This window comes from Medicago sativa, chromosome 6, assembly GCF_051527215.1.
Source record: "Medicago sativa cultivar Bolivia chromosome 6, Bolivia_mono, whole genome shotgun sequence".
Classification (NCBI taxonomy): domain Eukaryota; kingdom Viridiplantae; phylum Streptophyta; class Magnoliopsida; order Fabales; family Fabaceae; genus Medicago; species Medicago sativa.
Genome location: NC_140754.1, coordinates 93,484,795 through 93,498,559, shown reverse-complemented (window position 1 = coordinate 93,498,559; position 13,765 = coordinate 93,484,795). Strand labels below are relative to the sequence as shown.

General features: G+C 29.2%; 1 pseudogene across 1 annotated transcript; it reads left to right on the top strand.

Moving 5' to 3' along the window:
- The first annotated feature begins 5,746 nt into the window (after positions 1-5,746).
- Positions 5,747-9,726, top strand: LOC146918334 (strigolactone esterase D14-like; annotated as a pseudogene). Its single transcript, XR_015016160.1, has 2 exons — positions 5,747-6,249; positions 9,196-9,726. The product of XR_015016160.1 is annotated as a strigolactone esterase D14-like (transcript).
- The last annotated feature ends 4,039 nt before the right edge of the window (positions 9,727-13,765 follow it).

Below are 13,765 nucleotides of genomic sequence, written 5' to 3'. Positions count from 1 at the left end.
ATATATATATATATATATATATATATATATATATATATATATATATATATATGTCCATAAATTTTTATGATAGTTTATGAAAACGGCTTATAGTTTATGTAGAAAATATTCCTTTTTCTCTTTTTGGTACAAAAGAGGGTTGAAAACTCATATGAAAACGTCTTTAATTAAATGATTTTTTTATGTATTTTTTTGTATTTTTTTTCCTTTTTTTAATAATATTTATGAGCAATTGGCATTAGATTAGAGTAGGTTCCAACTTAGTTGGACACTATTCTTTTTTATGTCAATTTGCTCTGGCCTTATAAAAAAAAAATTAAATGATTTTTATTTTTTTAGAAAAAATTAATTACTTATTTAAACACGCCTATATAAAAATCATTTTAAACGTATATATATAATTGATTAGGTCGTCCGCAACTAAACTAAAAGTGTTAAAATTATTAGGTTGAACGTTTTTATTCTGGTTCGAACTTGGAATCTTGCAGTGCGTGAGTGTAAGTGGTCATAATTAGGTGGTCCTTAAAACCAAAGAAAAGTGATTAGGTGGTGTAAAAGTTTGATAAAGTTTTTAAAACTTGATGTGACATGATTATGTTAGACAAAAAATAATAATATTGAAGCTTGGAGTTGGAGCTGCTCTAAAACAAGATTTGGAATGTGAGCCTGTTTCACCTGGTCATCATTCAACAAAGATTCATTGACATTTTGAAGATCTAGCATTGCAAATACAATATAATATCAATACAAGATAATTATGAGAAATATTATTTGAATTTTGAACAATAATTTATTTTGTCTAACATCCCATTTGCGAGCATAAATACAGTTGAGGGGTACATTTTGACTTTTTTTTTCCCTTCCTTTTTTCACTCACATCAATACTCACAAGTGGTTCTTTCACAAGAAAAAAAAATCAATGCTGACAAGTGGTGTATTTTTATATTATTTGTAATGCTAATTTCTTTTATTGTTCAAATAATATCAATCTAATGTTATATCATAATTTAAATTTATTTTTATCTTTTTATACTAAAACCAGTAATAACGTGCGGTGCAATAAAGTGGATGATAGAAGTGTTAAGACCAAAAGATTCTTTTACGCAAAGTGGGTGATATAAAAATACTTGTACCAAATAAATAAATTCAAGAAGAGAAGAGTGAAAATACCACAATCCTAGTTTTCTTACTAGAAAATATATTCAATCCTTTAAGTTAGTAGAATATATATAGAAAATAACACAAATTCAATGTGTTAAAACTAAAAATGGTAAATCTATGACCTAACTCATAACACCAAGTTAATAACAGCATGTAACGAAAAAATACCTATAAATATGATAAAATAAAAATGATCAAAATATTCATACTTTTAAATCTCATATTGTTCTATATTCAAACATCAACTATCAGTTTTTGAAAGACTAATATTGAGTCGGGTTATGCATAGATTAATGACAAAATATAAAAGTTTAATTTATATGCATTCTCAAAATTTTATAAGTTTTATACATGTATATAATCATATCTCAATGTGTATATAATTATGAAAAATCATTTACAAACAAATACAGTAAAAAATGACATATTGGTGATTTATATTGCATCTATGTGTAAAAAAAATCTGTGTATATATCAATTGAATTTAAGATAGAATCATGTAAATGCATCTCATATGCTAAAAATCTGCAAGAAATTTGATATATTGAAATGCAAATTGAAGTGCATAATTTTTCATTTAATAATTGTTTCATTTAATCTTCAAGAGATTCTGGTAATCTGAAATTCGCCTATGCGGTAAATATAGTCTGACTAATGATTGTTATATCCAGAAATCATACTCGATTTCTTTTAAACGATTTGTTCTATAATAAAGTTGATTAATTATTTGAGTTAAATTATTTGATTTGTTAAAGAGTCTCACATTGGACAAAAGATGGCTTGAACATCTGTTTATAAGTGGGGGCAATCCTCACATCATAAGCTGATTTTGTGGTTTTGTGTTAGGTCTAACCACCATTTTTAAGATGGTTTCAGAGCCTCTTTTAAGATTTGTTGGTCCACCGACTATCAAGTTTCCGCTAACGGGTCACCTACAATTTATGTCCACGAACCAAACTCAATAGTGTTGGTCGTGAGAGAGTGTCTTAAAGAGTCTCACATTAAACAAAAGATGACATAAACATCACTTTATAAGTGAGAATAATCATCATCTCACAAGTCAATTTTGTGGAGTTGTGTTATGCCCAACCACCGTCATTTAAATGTTATACTTTGTGGATCAAGTTTCATAAATAAAAAAATTCAAAATAAAAATAAACAATAAATATAGTTATAGATAAATAGTATTAAATTTGAGTGGTAGGAAAAAGGTTGTGATTGGAGTTGTTCACTTGCCACTATGCATGTGTCATGGCGCTATCAACATAACACGACAAATGGGGCCTTTTCTGCCTAATGGAAGGAATCATGGTCCCAACTATCTTTTTTTCTCGTTTGTATTTTCTTTCATAAAGTACCCCACCTCACCAAACCATTAATTACGTGAACCATGATCCTTAGATTATATGTTATGGTATTATTATTAATCTATTGGATTAGGTTATGACAATTCAGTTTATTTTACTATGTAATAGTATAATCTACAATCGATTACGTTTTCCCATTTTTAATCTTTTTTTCTTCTTCTTGGTTGTGGCCTTGTGGGGTTTGCTTTACTTGGAATTGAATTTTTTAATGCATTTTAGGTTAACAATTTAACTCTAAGACGTCTTGGTACGTCTACATGACGTGTAATTTTCACAATATTATGTAGTAATTAGTCTAGTTTTGTGGTTTGATTATTATCGTGTAAATATCTTAGAAAATATTTCATCCGATCATATGTATAAGTAAAAAACTACATTTTAAATTAAATTTATTGAATATATAATGTATTTAGTCTATATTATAGAGCAAATACCTTAAATATTTAATGAACCTAAAAAGTTTTTTATTTTTTTATTTTATGAATGTGACCGGAATGAGTAATATATAAGTACATATTTTACGTTTTTTGATTGATGGAATAATTCATTATCTTGTCTTTAAAGTAAGTGTATGAGAATAAAATTTTGTAATGAGTTTAGAGTATTTCATGTACTTAACACTAATAAATTTGTCTATAAAAAGTCTTAGAAAATGATGTTGATGAGATTTTAGGTAATATATAGACAAAATAGATTTTAGAAATATAAGCTCACTATTAAAATATAGACAAAATAGATTTTAGAAATATAAGCTCACTATTAAAATATAGACAAAATAGATTTTAGAAATATAAGCTCACTATTAAACATTACTGAAGTTTTTTTTTTTCCTAAGAAAAAAATATAGATTGAAAATAATACAAGTATACTCTATATATTATGTGGTGTAGATCATAGAAGGAGCTATGGTAAACGAAAATTCAAACTGCAAGATATGAAAGTTTGAATTTTCTTTTGTTTTGGTGGGTAGTCTATTTTTTTTTTTTTTTTTTTTTGAGGGAGTGGGTAGTCTATTTATATACTGCATATTTTTGCGGCAACAGTTGCCTACAGTACTGTTTAACCTAATAGTTATAGAAGCAAATAAATGTCTCCAACTGCCAAAAAAGTTTATAATAAATTTGAAGGTTTAGGTTTTTTAGCGTGTTAATTAAGTAAAAGTAACTTGTCTTCATTAGGAGTAAAATGTTGAAGTTTATGGAGGATGGCTTCAAAGTTGGTTTGGAAGTATATATGATCCTTTTGTTTAAAAGAAAATGTTGGTTTTTAAAAAAAAAAATAATAGTTGTCTTAATGATTTAAGATATGAGGTAATAGTATTTTTGTTCTCTGTTTTTTGTTATAACTTTTTTTTTATTAAAAAGGATAAATGTTCACATTTAAACTATTTGTGAAAGGTTTATATTAGTCACCTCTTAAAATATAGCTTAATTTTGAGATATATTTTTTTTGTGCAAAATCACCTCACTTAAGATGCCAAATGATAGAATAATACTAGTATAAAAATTTAAAAAATATTATTACTTTTTATTAAGATGCCAAATGATATATTATAAAATAAACCCACTTTGTAGTATAAGTAGTGCCGCAATGGAACTAAAAGTAGCAAACAATACATGTCTCGTTAGAAAATTAGCTAAAGAAGAAGAAAAAGAACCAAAAGTGAAAATTTTAAGTCATAAAGAACATTTTTTTTAAGCTTTTAATACAATGACAACACAACTTCCAATGCAAGATATTACTATATTTAACTCCTTAACCGGTGCCCCGGGGGCACTGATTAACATTTCCCATTACAAAGTATTAAAACCAAGACAAGTTAAAGGGTTGGACCACCACGAATGAAAGTCGTTGAAAGATTGAAAGTTATGCAATTTCAGCCACATTAAAAATGAAGATTGATATAGTTCAATAATTGATCGAACATTAACTCTTTGTTTCGGAAAATCTTTGGATTGTATTCCTTCCAAACAATCCAAAGAGTAGTCGACCATACAACTTGAATTCAACACAAATTGCTTTCCTGAAACCAATTGAACCTCCGAATTGGACCGCGTGCTCCAAAACATCAGTTGGGTTAACAATTGAAATACCCAACCAATGATTAATGAAATGCCAAATACTGCCAAAAAACTTGCACCTTAAAAACAAATGATTACTTGATTCTTCCTTTCCACAACCTCAATCGCAGGTAGTTCCTCCATGAAATCACCGCCCCATGACGAGATAAATTGTCTTTTGTTGGAATCATGATGTTAAAAAGTCTTTAAGCAAAAAGTGACACCTTCGGAGGCACTGTTTTGTTCCACATGATGTCAGAATGTGCAGTAATAATGGGTTTCTCATTTTGAGAAATTATGTGATAATCACCTTTTCCTATATGACCATAGGGAGAGTTAAGCAACCAAACTCATCTATCAACAACGTTAACCTGCATAGAAATGTTATGTAACGAGGAAATACTTTTACCCAATTGCTCCTCCTCCTAGCAAAAAGGCGCCTTCTCCACTGCCGCCCTAACCCATCCACCCCCACCCTTACCTCCTTTTCTCTGCTATGGTAATCCCCCGTACCATTACATAATTTAAAAAGACGCCTAAATAAAAAAACACAAACACTACCACCCAACCAAAGGTCACACCAAAAAGACGTGTCATTGCCAACTATCTTACCCACCCTCTCCTTAAACCAACTCGCATCGCCACCCTCATTCCCCTCCTGAATGTCAAATAAATTCTTCGATACAAGACTTTTGATAATTTGGTCCAATATTGTTAACATTTTTAAAATGATTGGATTAACTTGATAAGGACAAAAATACTTAAATATTTATTTTAAATTTTGAACAATTTTGTACTTGAACATCTCTAAATTTTATACATCTATTTAATATTTTATTTCTCTCTTCTATCATATCATCAATATTCAATATATCACATTATTGTCTCTATTTTTTTCTCCCTCTCATGGTGTCATTGGGTGTTTGACTATCCACCAAACAATTTTCGAACTTTAAATTAAGTGTAAAAGCCTTGGTGCATTTTTGCAAAAAAAATACCAAAAATGGAATGAAAAAAAGAAATCGCATTTGGTTAAACACCAACTAGATGTGCACATTTATTGTACACAATATGGTTGCATTCACACCAATATGTTTTTACATAAAAGACCATTGTGATGGATATAAATAAATAGGGTCCAAACCAACACTTTTATTTAATAATAAAAACCACACATTCTATTGTTTCTAGTTACCTCTCTTCCACTTCATTCATTTTTCTTCTTCTATCTTTCTTTCTCTTTCTTTAATTATGGAACCAAACACCAAACCAAACATGTTAGAACACCATAACAATCTTTCAACTCTTCTGAATGCTAGAATCCTAGGAACAGGAACAGAAACTATAGTTTTTGCTCATGGTTATGGAACAGACCAATCAATATGGGACAAAATCACACCTTATTTTACTGAAAAAAACTATAGAGTTGTTCTATTTGATTGGCCTTTTTCTGGTGCTATTAAAGATCAAAATCTTTATGACCCTTCAAAGTATTCTTCTTTAGATGCTTTTGCAGATGACTTGATCAGTTTATTGGATCAAATGGAGCTTAAAGTTGTTAACTTTGTTGGTCATTCCATGTCTGGTATGATTGGTTGTTTAGCTTCCATTAAAAGACCTCAACTTTTCAAGAGGCTTATTCTTGTTGGTGCTTCCCCAAGGTATATTTGTTATGTACTCTACTGAAAATAATGATATATTTTTCATGCTTTTTTTCTTCTATAAAAGTCTATGTTCTATGTTATTTTTTAATTTAAAAAAAAATTGGAGAATGATTAATTATTATTAAGAACGATGACACAAATTTTTATTTTAGAACTGTCTCGTATGAAAGATTTAAGTTGTCTAGTAAAATTTATAAAGTCAAACTTTTATCGTTGAATTAAGTCCTCCTGTAACTATGTTCTTTGTTTGTTATTGTTACTTGGATAGTTAATTAAAAACTCACATAATTATTTAATTTTTTCATTTGATTTGATTAAAAATGTTCCTCTTCTTCTTTATCCTTTGAAATGTAAAGTTATTGTTTTCTAGGATGATTTTAATATTTAATGGATTTACTTGATTTTTCTTTCTTTCTCTCTTTTATATCAGTTTTACAGCTTTACCTTTTTTCCCTTTGTTGTTCTCCTCAAACATGCATATATTCCCTTTCTTAACATTTGTCATTTTTTTTTGTACTTATTATTTGTCTCACTAATTTCATTATCTATATGTATTTTTATTTTAATTTAATTTAGAATTGAAATGAAATGGTATTTTTTAACTTGAAATGAAAAATGCTTCCTTGTAGTATCATAAAATAGTTTAAATTTTAGGGAATTGGAATAATTTCTTCCCAAAATACTGCCTAGGACTTTATCCCTATAAAAATTATTAATTACTATATAGATGTGATGGAGAAAAGACAGCATATCATGCCAAATGAACTAGGCCACTTGTAATAGACTATATGAGATAAGGATATATAAATCATACCCCAACCAAAGTATTTTCCTTTTTACTAAATCTCTAGTTTAGCAACTGTAAAAAAAAAAGTCATAAATTTTTTTTTGGAAGGAAAAAAATTAATTATTTGAATCTTCAAATTATAGGTATAAAATAATTTGTTATACCTGAAATTAAATAAAATTTAAAATAATATTAATTCTTTTGAGTGAGTTAGTTTAGTCACTGAAATATTTTTTTGAAAGGTAGTTACTAAAATATTGTTCTTGAAGAGAAGATCAATATAAAAGATAATTTTAATCTAAAAAAGTAAATTAAAATTTCATTAAATTCAAAGACCAAGTATCTGTTCTTAAGATTTTAGTGGCTAAATTTTTAAGGTTTAAATGTGTAATTGGTCCACCTGCACTTTCAGCAGATTTTGGCGTTGGTCACTCGCAACTTTTTTGTTTGGCATTGGTCTCTTATGCACTTTGTAAAAATATTGGCATTGGTGCTGCGCTTTTTTTGTTTTGGCGTTGGTCCCTGCACTTTGTAAAAATATTGGTATTGGTCCCTGCACTTTGGAAAAATATTGGTATTGGTGTTTAATCATTTCATGCCACGTGGCACCAATGCCAATATTTTCCAAAGTGCGGGGCCAATATATATTTTTACAAAGTGCGAGTGATAAATGCTAAACAAAAAGAGATAACGACATAAATGGAAATATTTTTACAAAGTGCGGGGACCAATAGAACGAAAAAAGTGCAGGGACGAATGCGAAAATCTGTTAAAAGTGCAGGGACCAATTACACATTTAAACCAATTTTTAATAGAGTTGTGTTTCTGTATTGAAATGAACCAACCAAAACATATGGTGTCAGTAGGATTGGGTAAGAGGGGAGACAAAATGTTTATGTACTCTTGTTCTATGTTGTGATTCCTTTTTAAGGTGAATTTGATGCGGCTGGTTCTCTCATCCATAAAAATTAAAGAATAAAATAAGTATATGGTGGTTGTAATGTCTAACTCAATAGATAATGCTAAGATCGTTAGGTTAAAGATTTTTCGTATTTATTTGAGTTCGAAATCAAAATCTTTCTTTTATATGTGAGAGTTTTATTTAATGTTTGTAACTTCGATCTACCTTAGATAAAAAAAAGTATATAATGTTTAACTCAATTGACAATGCTTTAAGATCGTTAGGTTAAAGATTTTTCGTAGTTATTTGAGTTCGAAATCAAGATCTTTTTCTTTTATGCGTGTGAGTTTTTATTTGATGTTTTGTATCTTCATCTACCGACAAAAAAATAAAATATCAGGTGTTCCACATGCCTCTAGCTAACAAAATAAAAATAACAAAACTTCATTTTCATTTCCCCACTTACATCACTATAATTATTTCGTCACAAACTTTTGATAAAATGTGATTGGAAGATTCCCTCCTTTTGAAATTTGAACCACCAATTAATACATCCAAGACATTTCCTTGTATAAATCCAAAGAGATTTCTTCCACATGTTTATAATTATCTATTGTTTCATACCCAACAAAAAGAACCTTTTAGGTACAGCTAGGAAAGATTATGTTCTCTTGTATGATTTGAGAAAAAAAATACTATTAACAATAGAGATGTCAAACATTTTTGGTGTCATTAAAAACCTTTGATGTTATTAAAACCGATTTCTCTAAGATAGACACATTTCACATGATTATAAATGTTAATTTAATAAAAATTATATATTTTTATATGTACAAGTATGTATACTCATTTGGGTAGGTCATGATCTGTTCACACTTGACATCAGATGTTAACTTTAACATACTTACATCTTCAATAATGTTCTGTGTAGACGATAAATTAAATCAAATAATTTAACCGTTGAATTATCTTATATTGTGTTGATGATCATATATGCATAGCATCAAAAAATTTAGATATTTGTGTGTATTTTTTTTTTTGGAAGGAAGTGTGTATGTTTTAATAATATATAGATATTTACATATGTTTTAAATAAAGTATATGTTAAAATAAAATGATGTGGTGGAATATTATTTCATTTTTTCAATAATTTATTCATGAACCTAAGATGTTTATCTTTTAAATTTAACATTTTTTAATTTTCAAGGAATAAAATTTTAATGTTACTAAGATGTGATGACAATGTGATATACAGATATATAAATACAGATGACTATGAGGGAGGATTCACAAGCTCAGATATTGAGAATTTATTGAAAGAACATAGAATCCAACTATGAAAATTGGGTTTCTTATTTCTCCACAAATGTAGTGGATCCAAATGATGAACCATCTGTGAACAAATTCAAGAGAGTGTTTGAAAAAAATGAGAAATGAAGTTCCATTGTCCTTAGCCAAGACAGTGTTTTGCCGGTGACTATAGAGAGATATACTTGAGAAAGTTGAAACTCCATGCACAATTATTCAAACCTCTAGTGACATGGTTGTTCCATATAGTGTAGCTCTTTACATGGAGAAGAAAATTAAAGGGAAAGTTACATTGGAGGTAATTGACACTTTTGGACATTTTCCTCAACTAACTGCTCCACTTCAGCTTGTTGATGTGCTTAAGGGTGTTTTAGGGTTTGATCACTTCCCTTGAACTTAGCTATGTTTAGTTTTGTATGTGTAGAGTTGTTTTCAATTTCATTCCTTTTGGCACATTTAATTTTACTTGCTTGTAAAATTTATGTGTAGTATAGTCCTATGGTTTCTTAGTTATATTGTGAAAATAGTTGCTTGGAGCATCGAATTGAAGGCGAGGTTCGGTGCGCAACGTGTCAATGCCTAACATCAACATATGTGGTTACGTTCAATTATCGGTGTTGATCAATTAGTGTTTTGAGTGTCCATGTTTTGTATGAATGCTTCCATAGATGTGTGGTATGTGTTAATTAATAATTGTTTGTAGTTTTGTATTTGTGGTGTTAATTAGATTTGAGGAAATGACAAGTGTTGTGAGTGAGTCCATAACTTTTTTTCCACATTAGGTGGATATGAATCTTAACATTGGTGTCTTTTATTTTTCTTTCAATAATTTTGTTATTGGTGGAATGATAAATAAATAAATATATGGTAAAAAATGATTTGGAATTTGGACCATAGTTTTGTCCACATTTTGAAGGCAATTGCAACTAGAATGTCAAACCGCCGTAATTAATTATGATAGCATAAAATCTATAATGTCAAAGATTTTTGCTCTTCTAGTCTTCTTTGAACAAAATATTTAATGTTTTCCATAAGATCCTTTCTTACCAATTGACAAAAAAGGCCAAAAAATATGCATCGAAGTTGATGGTGATAAAGACTATTAAATTAACCAATTTGTTTATACTACTACTTAAGATAATCTCTCTTTGAAGTTTGAACTTTCATATGTATATAAATGACAATAATAACCAAAGAAACCCAACAACATGGGAATGAAAAAGAATTCAGTAACCATTGCCTAACGGTGTAATTTTTTTATAGTCATTAATTATTTACTATGTAGATATCACTTTATAGAGATAATACAATAGCGTGACACATATCCGTGTTAAAATAGAAAGGGAATCAATGATCCTGCCAAACAACAATCGTGTTTTAATCCAATTTAAATGAGATCGGTTAGGAAGTCAATGATCACGATAGCATCATTTGGTTTGAAAAATTGTGTCTTGCGAATGACTCCATACTTTTGCTTAACGAGGAATCAATTTGAAGCTTTCACTTCTCCATTTGATATTTTTATTTAACAAGTTATAACAAAGGGTGATCAAGACATGACTAGAATAAAATTAGAATAACATTTTAAAAAGAAGCTTGCTTTTCTTGCCTTCATTTTTGGTATAAAATTTTGTGGAAGTTTCAAATCATAGCAAAATAGAATATCTCTTATCTATATATAGCCATCAATGTCTACATATGAAACATCACCAACATGTTTGGCCCTGTGAGAACAGTAAAACAAGTTTTGTCAACTTCATGAACTAAATGAATCGAATTACACATAACTCATTTTTAATTAGTTCAAATTTGAATTATTTGATTAGTTAATCGTTGAATTGAATATCAAAGCTAATTTCGAGTTGGTTTGGCGAAAGTGAAGTAGTTGTAAGATTAATCTTGGTGATGTCTTGCTTTCCTCTTTACAACATTTTTCTTGACAATTATGTGTGGTTGTGACAATAACGTTTAATTCAGAGAAACTCGAGCTAATAATACACATTAAACTAATAGAAACACTTGATATAGTAAATTGATTCTATCAACTTATAGTATTTATTTCCACGTGTGGAAATAGTAGTTTTCAAGAAGAAATGTTTGCCTATATCAAGGCTAATTAAATTTTAAAATTCTAATTAATTGGCTTATTGTGCAAATGGATACAAATGAAACTACAAACAATCCTCCTGCAACCTAGTTGATCTCAAGCATTTCAGGATATGTTTGGATTTCTTGTGACTTCTCTTCCCTAGCCATCATAGGTGCTTCTTCCTATCCAAGCTCAACATTGCCAAGAAATACAAAGGTTAAGAATGATAAGTTATAAGTTCTAACCAACAAGAACTCTAGGATGCAATCTTGGACTATCAATAAATAAGTTTGTCATAAAACAAATAGTATAGAATTATACTATATCCTGTTTGAAGATGAAAATCTATAGTATATGCAAAATAATCCCAGAATGTAAGATAGCATTATAGGTAGCATGCATTTCCATGAAATTAATGCAAGTTCAATTTTAACTTTTCAATTTGGCAATGAATGAATATACTTGACTAGTTTATTTAAAATTTGTTACGTTAAAATTTATTGTGACATGAAATGGTTTATCTTGACATGGTATCTAGGGCAAAAATTAGTCTTCAGTCTTCACCGAAAACAATGAATTGTGGCTTAATATGCTTCTCTAGAGGAGTAGAGTATAAATATATAAGAGACAAAACTTTTAATAGCATCAGTAGAGATTTGTATAGTTAACACATGTAAATGGATGGAATAATAGATTTTGTTTGGGTTCACCCACAAAGTCTAACATTACTTGAGAATCAAGTTTAAGAATAGTCTTTAAACAAACACAGACTCTCTTCAACTCAATCAAATGCCTTTTAAGTTTTAACCAAGGACAAAACTGTGATGGCTTACACACGATCCAAAGCGAGACAATACCAAAAACATACGACATTTATAAATTTTCATTCTCCTCAACCCACCGGGATGCTTTTTATTTTTAAATTTAATCACCATATATTCATTGAAACAAACCCGAGCACAAGACGTACTAATCGGAGGACCCTTTAACTAAGGAAAATGCCACGATGGATGACTTGTTGAAGGGTCAAAACCTTGGACAATACCTTGGAAAAGCGGAGTGTGACCTTCAACTTGATGTTGGAATAAATTTCAAATGTTTGAAGTAAATGTGATAAATTTATTTAGGTAATTAATTACCTAGAGTATTCCCTTTCCACATACCTTTGTATCTATTAATAAGGAGCTGCATCACGTTCTAATGCAAAAAGAACCAGTGCACCAAATGATGATTTCACCTGGTTATATCTAATAAAATATGGACAAAAAGCATGAGTTAGGTGTTGGAAAAGCATACATTAGAATGATCAATGATGATATCAAATTAATAATTCATACCTCATTCTTCAGCCGTCTTCAGTAATTAATGGATGCAATGAAACATAATCACCAAAGGGGACTTCATCTTTAGGAAAAATGAACAAATCACTAAACACGCTTATAGCATAAACACTTTATATAAGTTTTTTTTTCTATAACAAAAAATGAAATAAAGTCAAACTATTTTTCATCTAAACTTAAGTTGTTTTTTATGAAAATAAACTAAAAACGTCGTATTATGGACATGTCATAAATAGTTTTCATCGGCTCTCCCAACGCCCTCATTGGATATACCACTTAATTAAGTGTTTATGTATAAACTATTTATATAACAAAAGTTAAAATAAAGGCAAGCCATTTTCAGAAGCTATCCGATAGAACTTATAGAAATATGCTGAAAAATAACTTATTGATATCATCACAAGTTGTTTTTATAAGCTATTCTCAAAAAGTCTCAGATATTTATGCGAGTACATAAAATTTAAATAAGTCAATCAAAACTCGCTATAGTGACATCAAATTGCATATTCACTTGCCTTAAAAAACACGCTATTATCACATTAGCCTAAACACTTTCGAATGTGTTTGTACTTTCATACATTCAAAGAGTACTATAGTGACACCAACATGCACATTTTTACATTTAGGTACTACGGTTGTTTACCTTCATTGTTTTCTCTAAGGAAGCAAAAAGCAGAACAAGACAAAAAAAAGAGATGTAATTAAGGTAAGAACTCGCATGACAGAACCACGATTTCAATGTTGGACTTTATGGAAGTATCCTTGAAGATAAGAACATTGCCCCACGTGAGTGTATTGCACGTTGCATGTCATTCCCATCATTTCAGTTAAGCTATGTAGTCTTGAATTATTCAGTTCAGTTACACATGTTCAACACAACATGTTTGTGACTCTTGGAAGTGAAGTCAATTCCATTCTTATATAGTACCTTATCTAATAGTACGTAGAACTAGAAGTTGTGGCACGATCATTACCTTAATCCTGTTAACTAAATAAATCATGTAAAATAAGGTATTAAATTTGTTAATAAATTGGTATTATATATTGTTTTTTGGATGTATCTTGTTGATTTTATATATTTTATATAT